We start from the raw sequence: 13,306 nt of genomic DNA, 5'->3' as shown, positions 1-13,306 counted from the left end.
CGTTACAGTGCAGTACAGGCACTTCGGCCCTCGATGTTGCACCGACCTGTGAAAATAATGTGATGTCCATTGCAATGGAAAATTAACATTTCTTTTGAAACCAATAAAAGCACAGGGAAACAAAAAAGTAAGGGCCTGACTTTGCAGAGGGCAAGTGTTGCAGACAGAAAGAAAATCTATGTATATTTAAACCGAAGTAATAGCAGACTTACAAGGCCAGCAAACTACCATATCAACAGCCAAGGAATTAGAAAAAAACAACTCCTTATCTGGAAAGGAACTCGAATGTTTCAGGCCACTGACCTTGAAGTGTTGATAAGAAGAAGCGAACTGTACTTTAAAGGGAATATGTGAAAGCTATCAGGCGCCCATTACATGAGGCGTCTTGCCAATGTATTATCTGGGACACAGAAAACCTGAATGTGATGGAACTCCACGCGCTGAAAGCTTTCTGGCCCAAGAGAAGGAAAAAAGGAAATTAAAGATGGAACAGCAAACACATAAAGCTCAGCTGACTATGATGCAAATGGTCGCCCAGCCGTTGGAAGGAGGTGCTGCGTGAAAAGAGGGGCTGGCAGAGGTAAATCTGATGGGTGCTTTGTTTGCAGAGCAATGGACCACTGAGTGAGGCAGTGCACGCCCAGACAGCCTTAATCGGCCCTGGATGCCGGGCAGCAGGGTGACTAATGGAGGAAGGCTGAGGTGGAGGTGGCCAGCCCCAAAGTTACAGGTAAGCCTCGTTGCTTTATGCTTGGCAACTAATACTCGCTTATGCTCATCTCTACCATTAACCTTATGGGCACTGAAACATGCCCCACCTCTATACTGAGCACTGAGTTTGCGAAGCGTGAACTATATTTTCAGTACAACGATGACGCATATAAGTCAATGCTTACATCTATGTTATATGTGGAAGGTGCACCTCTTACTTTTTTGGAAGATACAAGGGCAACATTTTCAGGTCATGAATCAAGGTAGTTCAGAGAGTCGACGCAAATAAAGATGAACGGAAGCTTCCTGAACTTAATGGGTGCGTCAGGAGTCGTGACACGAGAGAGATTTACCGCACCCCTATTGTGCGAAACCAGGAATGGGGAAACATTTCTGTTATCGGAATTCTGTTCTTTAAATCTGATGTCTCGGGATCTCATAGTGAGACTGGGGTCGGATTTTCGCAGTACCCGACGGGCTTGCAGGTAATACAAAAAGAAGATTTAACAGTGCAGGCTGGAAAATACGAATCACGACCCCTCATGCATGTCAGAGAGCAGTCGGTTCCGTGAGCGATTCACTCACCCAGGAAGCAAGTAGCCATGTTAATCCCATTAACACCGATTTTCTTGATGGAGATATGCTGCACTGCACAGCACACATACACCGCGATGGTCCTGACAAATCATAAGAGAAGGATTGGTTCAGGAGATTGGTTAAACCAGATCATTTGTTATTGCGCGAATTTTATTGGAATGATCACAGATGTGCTGTCACTTTAAACTTTTTTTCAGTATCTGTGACTGTAAGTAGACCCTGTTTTTTACCTCACGGATCATTGGCGAAGGCATCCAGCGACATGTATCAGAATTTGGGACCATGGGTACGACAGGCACAAAAAACGAGAGATTGTATCTTCAGGGTCGGTGTGGATATCTGCTTCAATGCAGTTAGAAGGACGTATAGGAAGATACTAAATCGGCGAACTCAGGCAGACAGGGCAGTCCAGGTAATCCCCACCAGGAGTGTCGTCTGGCGTTTACCTATGGTAGATGTTTCGGACCCAAGATTAAGAAGGGTCCCAACTGTTTCCAGGGCAAAAGGCAAACACGATGTGGGGCTCATACGAACCCTTAAGAATAACCCCTAAGTCTGAGTATCGTCCTTGCAAAGCAAAAGAGCCGTTAAAACCCGAACTGTGCAAGGAATTACCCCAGTCGTTGAATCTCTCTTATAGGCCAGAGTGATAATCCCCCGTGAATAATCACTGGTGAGAACACCCATTTTTTTCGTTCAAAAAGGCAAACATTCCAGGTGAATCGGGGGAATGGAGGTTTGTTCATGACCTGCAGGTTATTAAGAACGCTGTTGATCCGCACACCCCAAATGTTCCCAACCCCTACATTATATTGGCTCAAATTCCACCGGATGTAAATGGCTCTCTATTGTGGATTTAGCAAATGCCTTGTTTTGTGTACCGTTACACGTCGACAGTGAATTCTGCTTCACTTTTCCATTCAAAGGCAAATAGTATACTTTAACTTGACATTTTCAAGATTACTGTGAGTCCCCATCATAATTTAAGAGGCCCGACACAGGAGCCTGGAGACACTTGTTTTAACCGGGGTGGATGGGGGGGGGGGGGGGGGGGGGGTGCTGCGCTTCAGCAGTATGTAAGTGAATGCTTAATCGCAGCATCAACAGAGAAACAATGTGAGAAAGGTAGGCTTGCGATGCTCTGCCATCTAGTCTCGCAAAACTACAGCTTGTGGAACAACAGTTCAAGTTCTTAGGTTTGAAGCCCGAGACCAGACGTGTAGGATTCACCAATTTAGAATCTGCATACGGCGTTTTATTGTGGATAGGTCAGCATTCAGAAGCAAAGAGATAGGCCAATGTCTGGTATGTTGTAGCAACTATCCACGAGGTAGTCAAAGCGGGATCACTTCCTTCTCAACTGTCAGCGCAAGCAGCAGAGCTGATTGCCTTGATTGAGGCATGTAAATTGGCCGAAGGAAGAACAGTGAATATTTACATCGACAGCAGGTATGCATTCGGGGTTGTACGCAATTTTGGATCCTTGTGGAAATACAAGGGCTTCTTGACCTCCACTGGAAAGCCAATCACATAACATGGCCAGATCTCTGACCTCCTGAAAGCAGTCCGATTGCCTAAATCAATCACTGTGTGTCCATGTGACGCCCACAGGAAAAAAATATGATTCAATTTCTCAAGGCAATGAAAATGTAGACTCAGCGGCAAGGACGGCAGCCAATCAGCCGCAAAGTGATCAGTTTGACATGTGTATGTCAAATATTTGTAATCCAATGCAGACTTATGGGAGTTACAGTCGCAGGCCACATCGAAGGAGAAGAGTGAATGGACAAGGGCAGGGTGCAGAATGAGGGAATGGGTGTAGTGTGGCCCCAATGATAAACCCTGTCTGCCACGATCTTCATTCCCTTTCTATGCCAAAGTAACACACGGTAAGGACCATGTGTTAAAAGTGGGGATGTCCGACAATATTTCAGCACGCTGGTACAGAAAGGGATTTACTCATTACTCATTAAAAAAAGTGAATAATGTGTTTTCTGTGCCACTAATAATGTGGGAAGGGGAATACAAATGAATCAGCAGAACACCCCCAATCCCAAAGACCCTTTGAACATTTACAGATGGATTTTATTGAACTAACACCCAGCGAAGGCAAAAGGCATTGTCTGGTAATAGTTGATGTTTTCCCAACGGGTGGAAGTGCTCCCACGTCTAAACAGGATGCCAGTGCGGTAGCCAAGGCTTTGCTAACTGAAATAATGCCGAGATGGGGCATCCCTGAAAGGCTAAGCAGCGACAATGGAAAGCCATTTATAAATATTGCCCTACATCAGATCAGTGATTACTTGGAAATAAAGGTGAGGCAACATTATGCCTATCACCCAGCGAGCGGTGGGGCAGTGGAAAGAGAGAAAACTACCCTTAAAAATAAATTGCCGAAATGTTGTGAGGAACTAGAGGTGACATGGACAAAGGCATTTCCAATTGTGCTAATGTATATGAAGGAGAGGAAGAGTAAATCTTAGGACGTTTGAGATTTTGTTTGGAAGGTGGCCCAATACAGGAATTGGCCCAAGACCGATTGTAAGACAGGTAACAGACCACTGTGAGGACGAGATGTTATGTTACGGTATAAAACTCTCCACACTTCTGTCTCAAATACAGAATCAAAAGAAAGGCAACACTACCCCAATCTACAGAAGGGAAGATGCACAATCTAGAACCTGAAGACTGGATAGTGGTGAAAGACTTCAGGAGCAAAAGCATGAAGGCGAAGAGCTGGCTGGGATTGTTCCAAGGCTTCCCTACAACACAAACAGATGTTAAGATCGCCGAAAGAGCCACGTTGATACACGCCAGCCATTGCAAACGTGTAGCTGACATTGAGGAGACATTGGACAACACCGGATCCAAATAAGTGTAAGTAGTGATTAGAAGACTCATCGAAATATGGGGCTGCATTGCAGGACGAGTCGTGAAGGCAGGGGTGTCTGGAATACAACCGCAGTCGAAAATCTTAACCAAGGATGTTAAGTTGACATTTACATGCCACCCATGCCCGTTTGGTAACCAAGAAGACTATAAATAAGTCACTAAATATTTACGCAGAGATCCTTGTGTACCCAGTTACTGGCACTTAGTAGTATCCACCACGGCTACAGGTACACCTGACACGGGATATCGGTTTCCTGTTATCAAGGAAGGAGGTGCCATGGCAAGGGTAATAATAACCAAGATTCAGAAGAGCGATGACGAAGCCTGGTGGTGTGGAATAGATATACCCTTCTCCGATATCTATAGACAGATGAATATAGTGGTACAGCCTCGCACCCACCCCACCCGAGATGCAGTGCAGAAGGTCCTCCAAGAAATAGTAGCTCCGGGACTCGAAAAGATGAATGTCCAATAACCCGAAGTGCAGATGGGCGGAAAGGCCTTTTTCTAGCGGACAGAAATGGAAGAAATAAAGAAACTGATGTGCAGCTAAAATGATCACAAATGAAAAAAAATAAAAGTGGATTCATTAAGAAAACTTACAGCGCCATATTTCACTTTCCGTGGAAGTCTACTGCTAAGGACTCAGTGCTCTCACTGCTGTAGAAATGCGGGATTTCCTCTGAACGTTTATGTTGTTGGCAACCTTCCCAAAGCAGGGAATGTTGTATGGAACTGGCAATTAATCGGGTATTGTCACAAACAGGACTCAGACTCGCATAAAACAAAGAAGTACGAATCCTGGAAATCTGAACCAACAACAGGATTTGACAGAGAAACTCTGCAGGCCGGACAGCATCTGTGTAGACAAAGAGATTTAATGTTTCATATCACAGATTCAGGCTACTTATGCTTTTTATTGTTTTATTGCCTGGGTAATTGTCAATTAAACTTCGCAAAACAGCATACTTACCAGAATCTCTCATTAGCTGACAGACGTCATCTGTAAAAATGCAAAATTCCTTTATCGGCTGTAATGCTGTTGCTGTTGCCCTGAGTTGGTGAAAGGCTGGCCTTCATTACCTTTTTCTTCGCCTTTATGTCAATGAGCAGCCATAGTGAATGGAGAATTTCTGTTTGTCTCCCTTTGTGTCTCTGTACCATCTCACTCTCTTCACATTCTCCCGCTCTCTGTCCGTCAATATCCCTCATTTTTCATTTCTACTCTTGGAAAAGTGTTAAAATAGGAGGCTGTTCCGTGACTTTCTCCGCCCCCCACACCCCTCCCCCCCCCCCCCCCCCAACCCGGCCAGAGTGTGTAGAACTGGGCTCATAGTCTCCAAGTAATGTCTGTGTTACTTAGGTCTTAGATCAGATGACATTTGTTCACTCAAAACGTTATGAGCTTTTACAATTCTAAATAGTATTCATAATAGACCAGAAAAAAAAGCAGTTTCACTCCAATTATAGGATTGCTATGATGCCATTGCCGTTTGCCTAAAATCAATGAATGGTGACAACAGACAATGAGAGCAATTATCTCATTGGATGCGTTATTATTACAACATTGTCCTGCAAGTCTGCAGTGTCTCCTGCGTCTCTTCATTATTCCTAAAAAACTTGAAAAGACGGACGGAGAGTAATAGTAGAAGAGATAGACAAATCCTTGTCGAACAGAGGAAAAAGAACTCTGCGTTGAATTAGCAGGATAGAACATAGATTAATGCGTCCACATCAGGCGGTAGGGCTTGGTAGCAGGAAATAACAACGGACTGAGCTCAAACACAAGAAGCATGCTGAGCCGTCACTTTCGCGATGTTGGATAAACAATACGGCTTTTACAAAAAGTTTAAACAATGAACTTTCAATGCACAGAACATTTGACTGCATTTGACACCATTAACGCCTGGTTGTTACTATATGCTTTAACTGACGAAACCACAACACTATTCTTCAAATCAATAAGGGCATTTAATCAAGTATATGATCACAGTTAATCGGACCACCTTTCTGTAATAAAGCTGCTCCATGAGAATTTATATCAACGTCCGCTTGTGCAGGAAAGAAGTTCACAGCTGGTGACTCTCCACTGAAAATGGACAGGAAGAGGCAATCTCTTCTTGCTTTGATTTCAAACGGATGCCTTCACCTCTTTAACCTGACAGGATAAACTGTATGCGTTCATCATCCCTGGGCCGATTTACCATGTGAATATGCACAGAGGGAAACTCATACCAAGAGACCAGGGTAATTGTGGTGAATTTACCAGGAGTGGTGTGTGAGTCAGTGTTAACAGTGGGCAGTAAGGGCTAAACCATGAGCACTGACATTGATCCTTGTACCAACAGCTCCTCACTCACTTTCTGCCTCATTCATCTCAGTCATCATTGACTTTCAGTTTATCCTACTTTCCCTTCGAAACTTTACGCTTGTTCCGGACCACTTTCGGGTGTCCACTTGGAAACTGCAGCTTTTTCAAACGAAATTCTGGAGAATGAACGTCACTCTTTGGGATAGGCTTCACTGCCCAACCATAATTACTCAAGAGATTGAGATGGTAAGTTACTTTACTTCGTCCTCGAAGTGCTCAACACAATGATACAGCCATGATGTCGATAGGGAGGGAGTTCCAAGAATTAGACATAGCGACATTGAATGAACAGCGAGATAGTTTCAGCTCAGAAAGGCGAGATCCTTAGAGGGGATTTGCAGTGACAATTTATTCGTGTATGTGCTGCCATGGCAGCCAGAGGATGTGGTGGAGGCTCGTACAATTGCAACATTTAAGAGGCATTTGAAATGGTATATGCGTAGGAAGGGTTTGGAGGGATATGGGCCGTGTGCTGGCAAGAGGGACCAAATTGGGTTGGGATTTCCGGTCAGCATGGGCAGGTTTAAACGAAGGGTCTGTTTCCCTGCAGTACATCTCTATGACTCTATGATTCCAGTTGGATGCAATCAATCACTGGATTCCTTCTGGCAGAACTGGGTCTGTGCTCTCTGTGGAAGCAGAAAATGCTTTTCATTCAGATTAGCCACAAGAAGTGGAGAAATAAATCTTCATTTCCTGACTTGGAATTTTATCCAGGCCTGGGCGATTCAAACCCAGACTCTGAAGCAGGGACTCCACTGAAGTTGACAATAACCCTTTCGACCGAACCTGCACAAACTCTTGTGCCTATCGTTCTTTGTCCCCACATTTTGAAGCACCAGTCCTTGCCGTGGGTGGTGAAGGAGCTAACTACTGCCTTGCAGAAAAACCGTGGGGTCAGAGACCCGATCGATCTGTCATGCAGCGGGGATTGCATTGCTCAGAACAGACGTGTTTGCTGTGTGGGACTGAAATTGAGCTCGATCACACACAGATACGATGTAACAGCTGCCAGCAGATGTGGAGATGGTTGGGACGGTTTCATTCGCACTCTGGGAAAAAGACTGGATCCTAAATTCAGGGGAGCTAAGTGTCACAGATAGAAGGCTGAAAATTGGTTTGGGAACGATATGAGTCATGACTGAATGGCGGGCAGACCAGATGGGCTGAAAGCTCTAACTGTCCTCCGATGCCTTCTGGTCTCTGGCCATCCAGTATCTAAGGATATAGAAACAGAGTTAATCGTGCATTTCGAAGTCCTCCTCTCATAACTCGGTGAGGTGAGAGATGGAACAGATCTGCTATTAAATTTTGAGACTGGGAGAATGTTTGGAGACGGAGTAATAAAAGACAAACTGAGTATAAAGTTGAGAGTCAGGAGATATTCAATAAAAAAGGTAGACAGAGATGGACATGGAGAAATAAGTGTCAGTGGTCTTGAAGATTTAACTCGGTTTTCCATTCCAAGATTCTACCAGACCTGCTGAGATTTTCCCGCAATTTCTTTTGTTGGTACTGAAACAGAAGGGAGAAGTGTGATCCTGGACCAATCAGCTATGTCTGCTCTGTGGACGTTTGAATTCCCTGTTCGAACAAATCACTTCTGACCCACACGGAAACCTCACTATCCTGCATCACCCCCACCTCTGTTACTGACAATAAGCTGTTCATGACGTAAACCCATATGGGTACACAACAGCATCATGTACCGAGTGAATTGGGAAAATTTCAGGGAGAGTTCCATTCGGGTTCCATCAGAGCATTCTCATTCAGTTAATTGTATTGCAGCACCATTTGGCATGCAGCTGTCACTGTCATGTGGCCATTCGCATTCGACGTCTCTGGACATTTTGGTTGGGGCACGTTTGGAATGGTAACTCACGTTTTGGAAGGGACATCGTTTCTAGCATATTCGGCTGAACTGGTAACCTTGTCTCTTGCACCTGCAGTACAGTGGAGATAGTTTTCACTCAGAAACCAAGAGATGATCAAAAACGGAGGAAAAAATGTGTCAACAAAACCTGCCTCAGCGAGCGAATTCGCTCTTGCAACATTAATGGAGCGGCAAACCGATTAGCAAACAACAGCGCCCTGTGTGGGTCTCGACCCCACATCATTGAGATTAAAGGTCTCAAGCTCTACCGACTGAGCGAACCAGGACAGGATTGGTGTTGGTTAATTTATGATTTCATACGGAGTTTAATTCAGCTGATACGGCAATTTTCAAAAATCTCGTTCATTCCTCCCCATTTCAAATAACATTATTCAAGTCTTTCAAATCTCAGATCTATTCCTTCAGACCATTACAATCCATTTAAGCCTTGCCCCGGGATTTACGATTCTCTGCTAATATGTTCATATTTTGACCCTGATCCTTAGGTCGCCGAACTGATTCCCAGACACTCTGGCAGACTGCCAGTCAATCGGGAAAATACCTCAGGAAACCAAATCATTTCTGATTAGAGTGTAGGGAATCCCATCTGCTGAAGAGACAGAGTCCTCACAATTGAACACTTTCTTTGTTCTACCTGCCTACAAAGTTTACCACTTCTAATATTCGAGACAGTAATTCTGATTATAAAATGTTTTAAAAACAGGAACAATCTTCTGAAGCCATTTCCAATTTGAATTCGAATTTTTTACCCTTTCACATGGTAACAGCCGTTCCTGAGGAAGGAGTTTCAATTAGGTGTGTCCCAGGGCTGGGCAGGAAGCCGCTGATTGAAACTGCAGTGGCCCCTTTCTGGTGGCAGCAGGGGTTTGTAGAGAGTGGGGTCACATTCTGCTGCACGTGACCGTCTCACTCACTGTGGACTCAGGGTCAATTATGGATGAGTTCTCATGGTTGTATTGTCAGTATATGGTCGGTCACAATACTTGATGTGAAATATTTGAGGCTCTGTGCTCTTTTTGGGCTCGGACAACCAACATTTCAGCCAAATGCTCTGACCATTTGAGACACAGCAACTGGCAGCAAAATTGTGCGAATACACATCCAAACGCACAGTGCTCGAGAGGAAGTGGACAGCAGTCGTTCTCATTATTTTAAGAATCAGTTGCTCATGTTCCCGTGTTTATCGCAGAGAGGGTGAGAGACCCGAGGAGTAACAAACACACCCATAACGCAATATCAGGACCTGTGTAATTCTGTCATAAGAAGCTGCCTGCAGTTGTTCTATTGCAAAGTTTGGTTTCAAACCCACGACGCAATAGAGACTGGACCCGAAACACAGCACATTAAACCTCTCTGGATTAGTGGTGCTTGAAGAGCACAGCAGTTCAGGCAACATCCGACGAGCATTAAAATCGATGTTTCAGGCAAAAGCCCTTCATCAGGAATACAGGGTTCTTCAGCTCCACTAATCCTCAATCTGGTCTCCAGTATCTGCATTCATTGTTTTTACCTACATTAAACCACTCGGCGACGCTCCCTGACGATAACTAAGCGCCAAACCTGTCAAGACTAATGTTTCAGCATCGCTTCACTTCAGGCAATTTCCCCTGGCACTTTCTATGAATACCTTAGCATAATTAAAAAAATATTTACAACGATTTGAAAGGTTTGCACGGTGTGGACATTCGTGAGAAGCTGAATATTCTTCGACCGTTTTCCCAGGAGCTTCAGGCCTGAGGGATGTCCTTGGAAAAGTTTACAAGATCATGAGGTAGACGAGCAGAGAACATAGTCAATCTACACTTTTTCAGAAGTCACGTGAGTTTAAAGCGAGATAGCATAGGTTTAATGTGAGAGCAGTACAATTTGAAAGGGATGTGAGCGACAGTTGTTTTTAATACAGACATTTTTGTGCGTGTGGAATAAATTGCCACATTTAGTGGCAGATTTTGGTGCACTCACAACACTTCAAAGGCATCTAAATGGGTATGCAGACAGGAAGTGTTCGGAGAGATGAGGGACAAATATTGGCAAATATGTTTAGATTAGGTACGGTCATCTGTTCAGCAGGTGCAAGTTGGATAGGAAGGTTTTCTTCCGTGCTCGGCAATTCTGTGACACTCCAGTACCTGACAACAGTTTCAATAGACCACTTGCAAAAACGCATGCTGTTTGTTACTAAGTCAGCGTGTTTGAATTTTATTTTTTCTTGAGGCGTAATGTATTGAAATGCCACAGAGAGGAATGTTTTCCATGCATTTACAGACAATGACCATTCTCCTTGATACATTCCCAAGTTCTCCATCAAATAATTTCGTTGACTAAAAAAAACCTCACAAATCGTGTTATCCCCGCAACTCTCCAGAGAATCCAAAAACTGACAGCTCTTAACGTGGACAAGGTGAAAAACCCAAAAGGCAGAGTCATTATCAGACACACAAACTCATTACTTCTGTCTGTGAGGCAGTGCGAGACGTGTATGCCAAGAACTGTTCACACAAATAGCACCGAAACAATTCCAAACGGAGCTTGCCGACATTCTGGAGATTTAGTGCACTGCCAAATAACAGAAAGTGCTCAAGTAACATAAAACAAAACAGAAAAATGTACCATGCAAAGTGAATATTACCAATTATATTCTCGATTAAATTAGGTCAACAATGTGCTGGTGCCTCCATCTGATCGAGCGAGCCAATCTCCAGCCTTCCTCGCCAGGACAGTAATGAAGGAAATGAGAGAAATATAACAACGTTTCACGTTGCGATTGCCCACCTTTTAGCCACAACAACAAAAACGAGGGTGCAGATTCAGTGCAGGATCTGGCTTCACAACAGCGGTGAAATAACGACGTCCACTCACTTTCAGGGAAAGCTGTGAACAACCCACATTTTCCAGAATATGAATACACAGTTTAGTTGTTGTTTAGTTCCCATATTCTACCACTGCCCCGACATTCATACGAAAATGTACCTTTCAAAGAGAGCGTTTGTAGCTGTGGAACGACAGTGGCAGCTGTTTCCCCTCGCTCTTACTGCCGCCCTTGGTAGTCTAGGGGCTGGTATGTTCATCTTACACGCGGTAGTTGAGTGTGTAATTCCCTGTTGTGGAAAAGCAGAGTGTTTTGGAGCAGAAAGATGTGAAGCTCGGATGCTTCTGGAGTTCTTGTTGGAAAGTTCGGTGACGCTAGGAATGTGATTTGCAGACTTTTCCTTGCCTGTCTGGGCGACATTCCCAGCGCTGCAGAGGTTCCTGTGAAACGTTGCTCTCATGTTTTGGTACGAATTCATTTGGTTTCATTCCCGCTGCTTCCGTTTGTTGGGATTGCAGATTGGGTCCAACGGATGGAATCCATGGATGAGTGCCCTGCTTCTAGGAATTGTCTGGCTGTCCTCTGCTTGCCCTGTCCTATTATTGTTGTGCTATTCTAGTCGAATGTGTCGCTCTTGCCGTTTGTACATATTGCTACGAGGGACTGCTGGACTGACGCCCACACAAATTCTTTGCCAAGAACCAATATCCACACACTTTCATTCGCAAATGCATGGCACACAAAGTTCGCAACGAGGATATGCTTTGAGGTAATTTTTAAATCATGCTTCCCTGTATGAAAAACAAATTCTGGAAAACGATATCCAGACTCCTCCGAACACTCGGACTTATGACAGCACAGAAACCGAGAGCCTCACTCAGACAACAACTCACCAGAAAACAAGGCCCAATCCGCATCATGTGCAGGTCAAACGTGGTTGACGAGATTCCACGCAGGGACTGCACGAAACACGACATAGGAGAAAGAGGTTGACAACTAGAGAGCTGCATTCATAATTTCACCTGGACTGTAAACGCCTCGGACAGCTGTTCCTTGCAGTTATGCACAGAATATTGAATGTCTCTGATTCCAGGGCTTGGAACTCGGATGATATGACCGTCTGAAGCACTGGTTACTTCCTTGTGTGAGGTAACTCCTGATGGAACACATGTAACACTCTATTGCTCATTGAGAAATATATCCAAATTAGGAGCTCAGAGCTGCATTTCTGTTGTCTTTCTGGTGCTGTCCCTGACATGCCCTGTGGCACTGCACTTATTCTGTGATTCCTGAGGGTTTGACACATGCTTCCACGATCGTATTATGGGCAGTAATCTGCATTGTCGCTTCAATAACGGGTGTGTGAAGCGGAGGCCCACCATTCTCAATTCAATGCGCAACTGCAATACAGTAAAGGATCAATTAATATTGCAAGATGATACACAGAGGCCTGTGAAATATCGAAGTTTTAATGACATTTATGCAATGGTCAGAGATTACCTTGATTCAGTAAATAAGGACGTAAAGTCTGTTTGGCTGGAGTTGAGGAACAGTGAGGAATGAACTCACAAGCATGTGTAGTTTACAAGCCCAATCGCAGTAACCACAAAGCGAAATAAATCGTCCAAGGAAAAAACATTGTGTGTGAGTGACAAAAATGGCAATAGTCATGCGTGATCTTAACTTCCCATCTAAAACTTTCGGTTCCATTGTAAAAACGTTTGGAGAACAATAATCAAAAAAATCCCACATGTCCCATAAAACATCACGAGGGATATCTTGGTAATTGATTACGGGTGACTAAATTTTCCGATTTTCTTGGAAACCATCTCTTTAATTGTGAGCATCAGAAAAGGCTTTCTTTTGGCAGCAAGAAATAAATATGTGATTACTCTTTGTTCGTTTCATGTATAAGAACATTGAGACTCCTCTGTCCTGCACATCTTTTGCGTTTCTATCGATTTTAATAGTAGCGTGTCTTTTGATTCTTCCCAACAAAGTATATGAACTCGCATTCCCGACATGAAACTGC

This window comes from Chiloscyllium plagiosum, unplaced genomic scaffold (genome assembly GCF_037043375.1).
Source record: "Chiloscyllium plagiosum isolate Xiang-an unplaced genomic scaffold, Cpla_swu_hap1 HiC_scaffold_21, whole genome shotgun sequence".
Classification (NCBI taxonomy): domain Eukaryota; kingdom Metazoa; phylum Chordata; class Chondrichthyes; order Orectolobiformes; family Hemiscylliidae; genus Chiloscyllium; species Chiloscyllium plagiosum.
The sequence above is the reverse complement of the archived record's forward strand: the minus strand, read 5'-3'. Positions refer to the sequence as shown.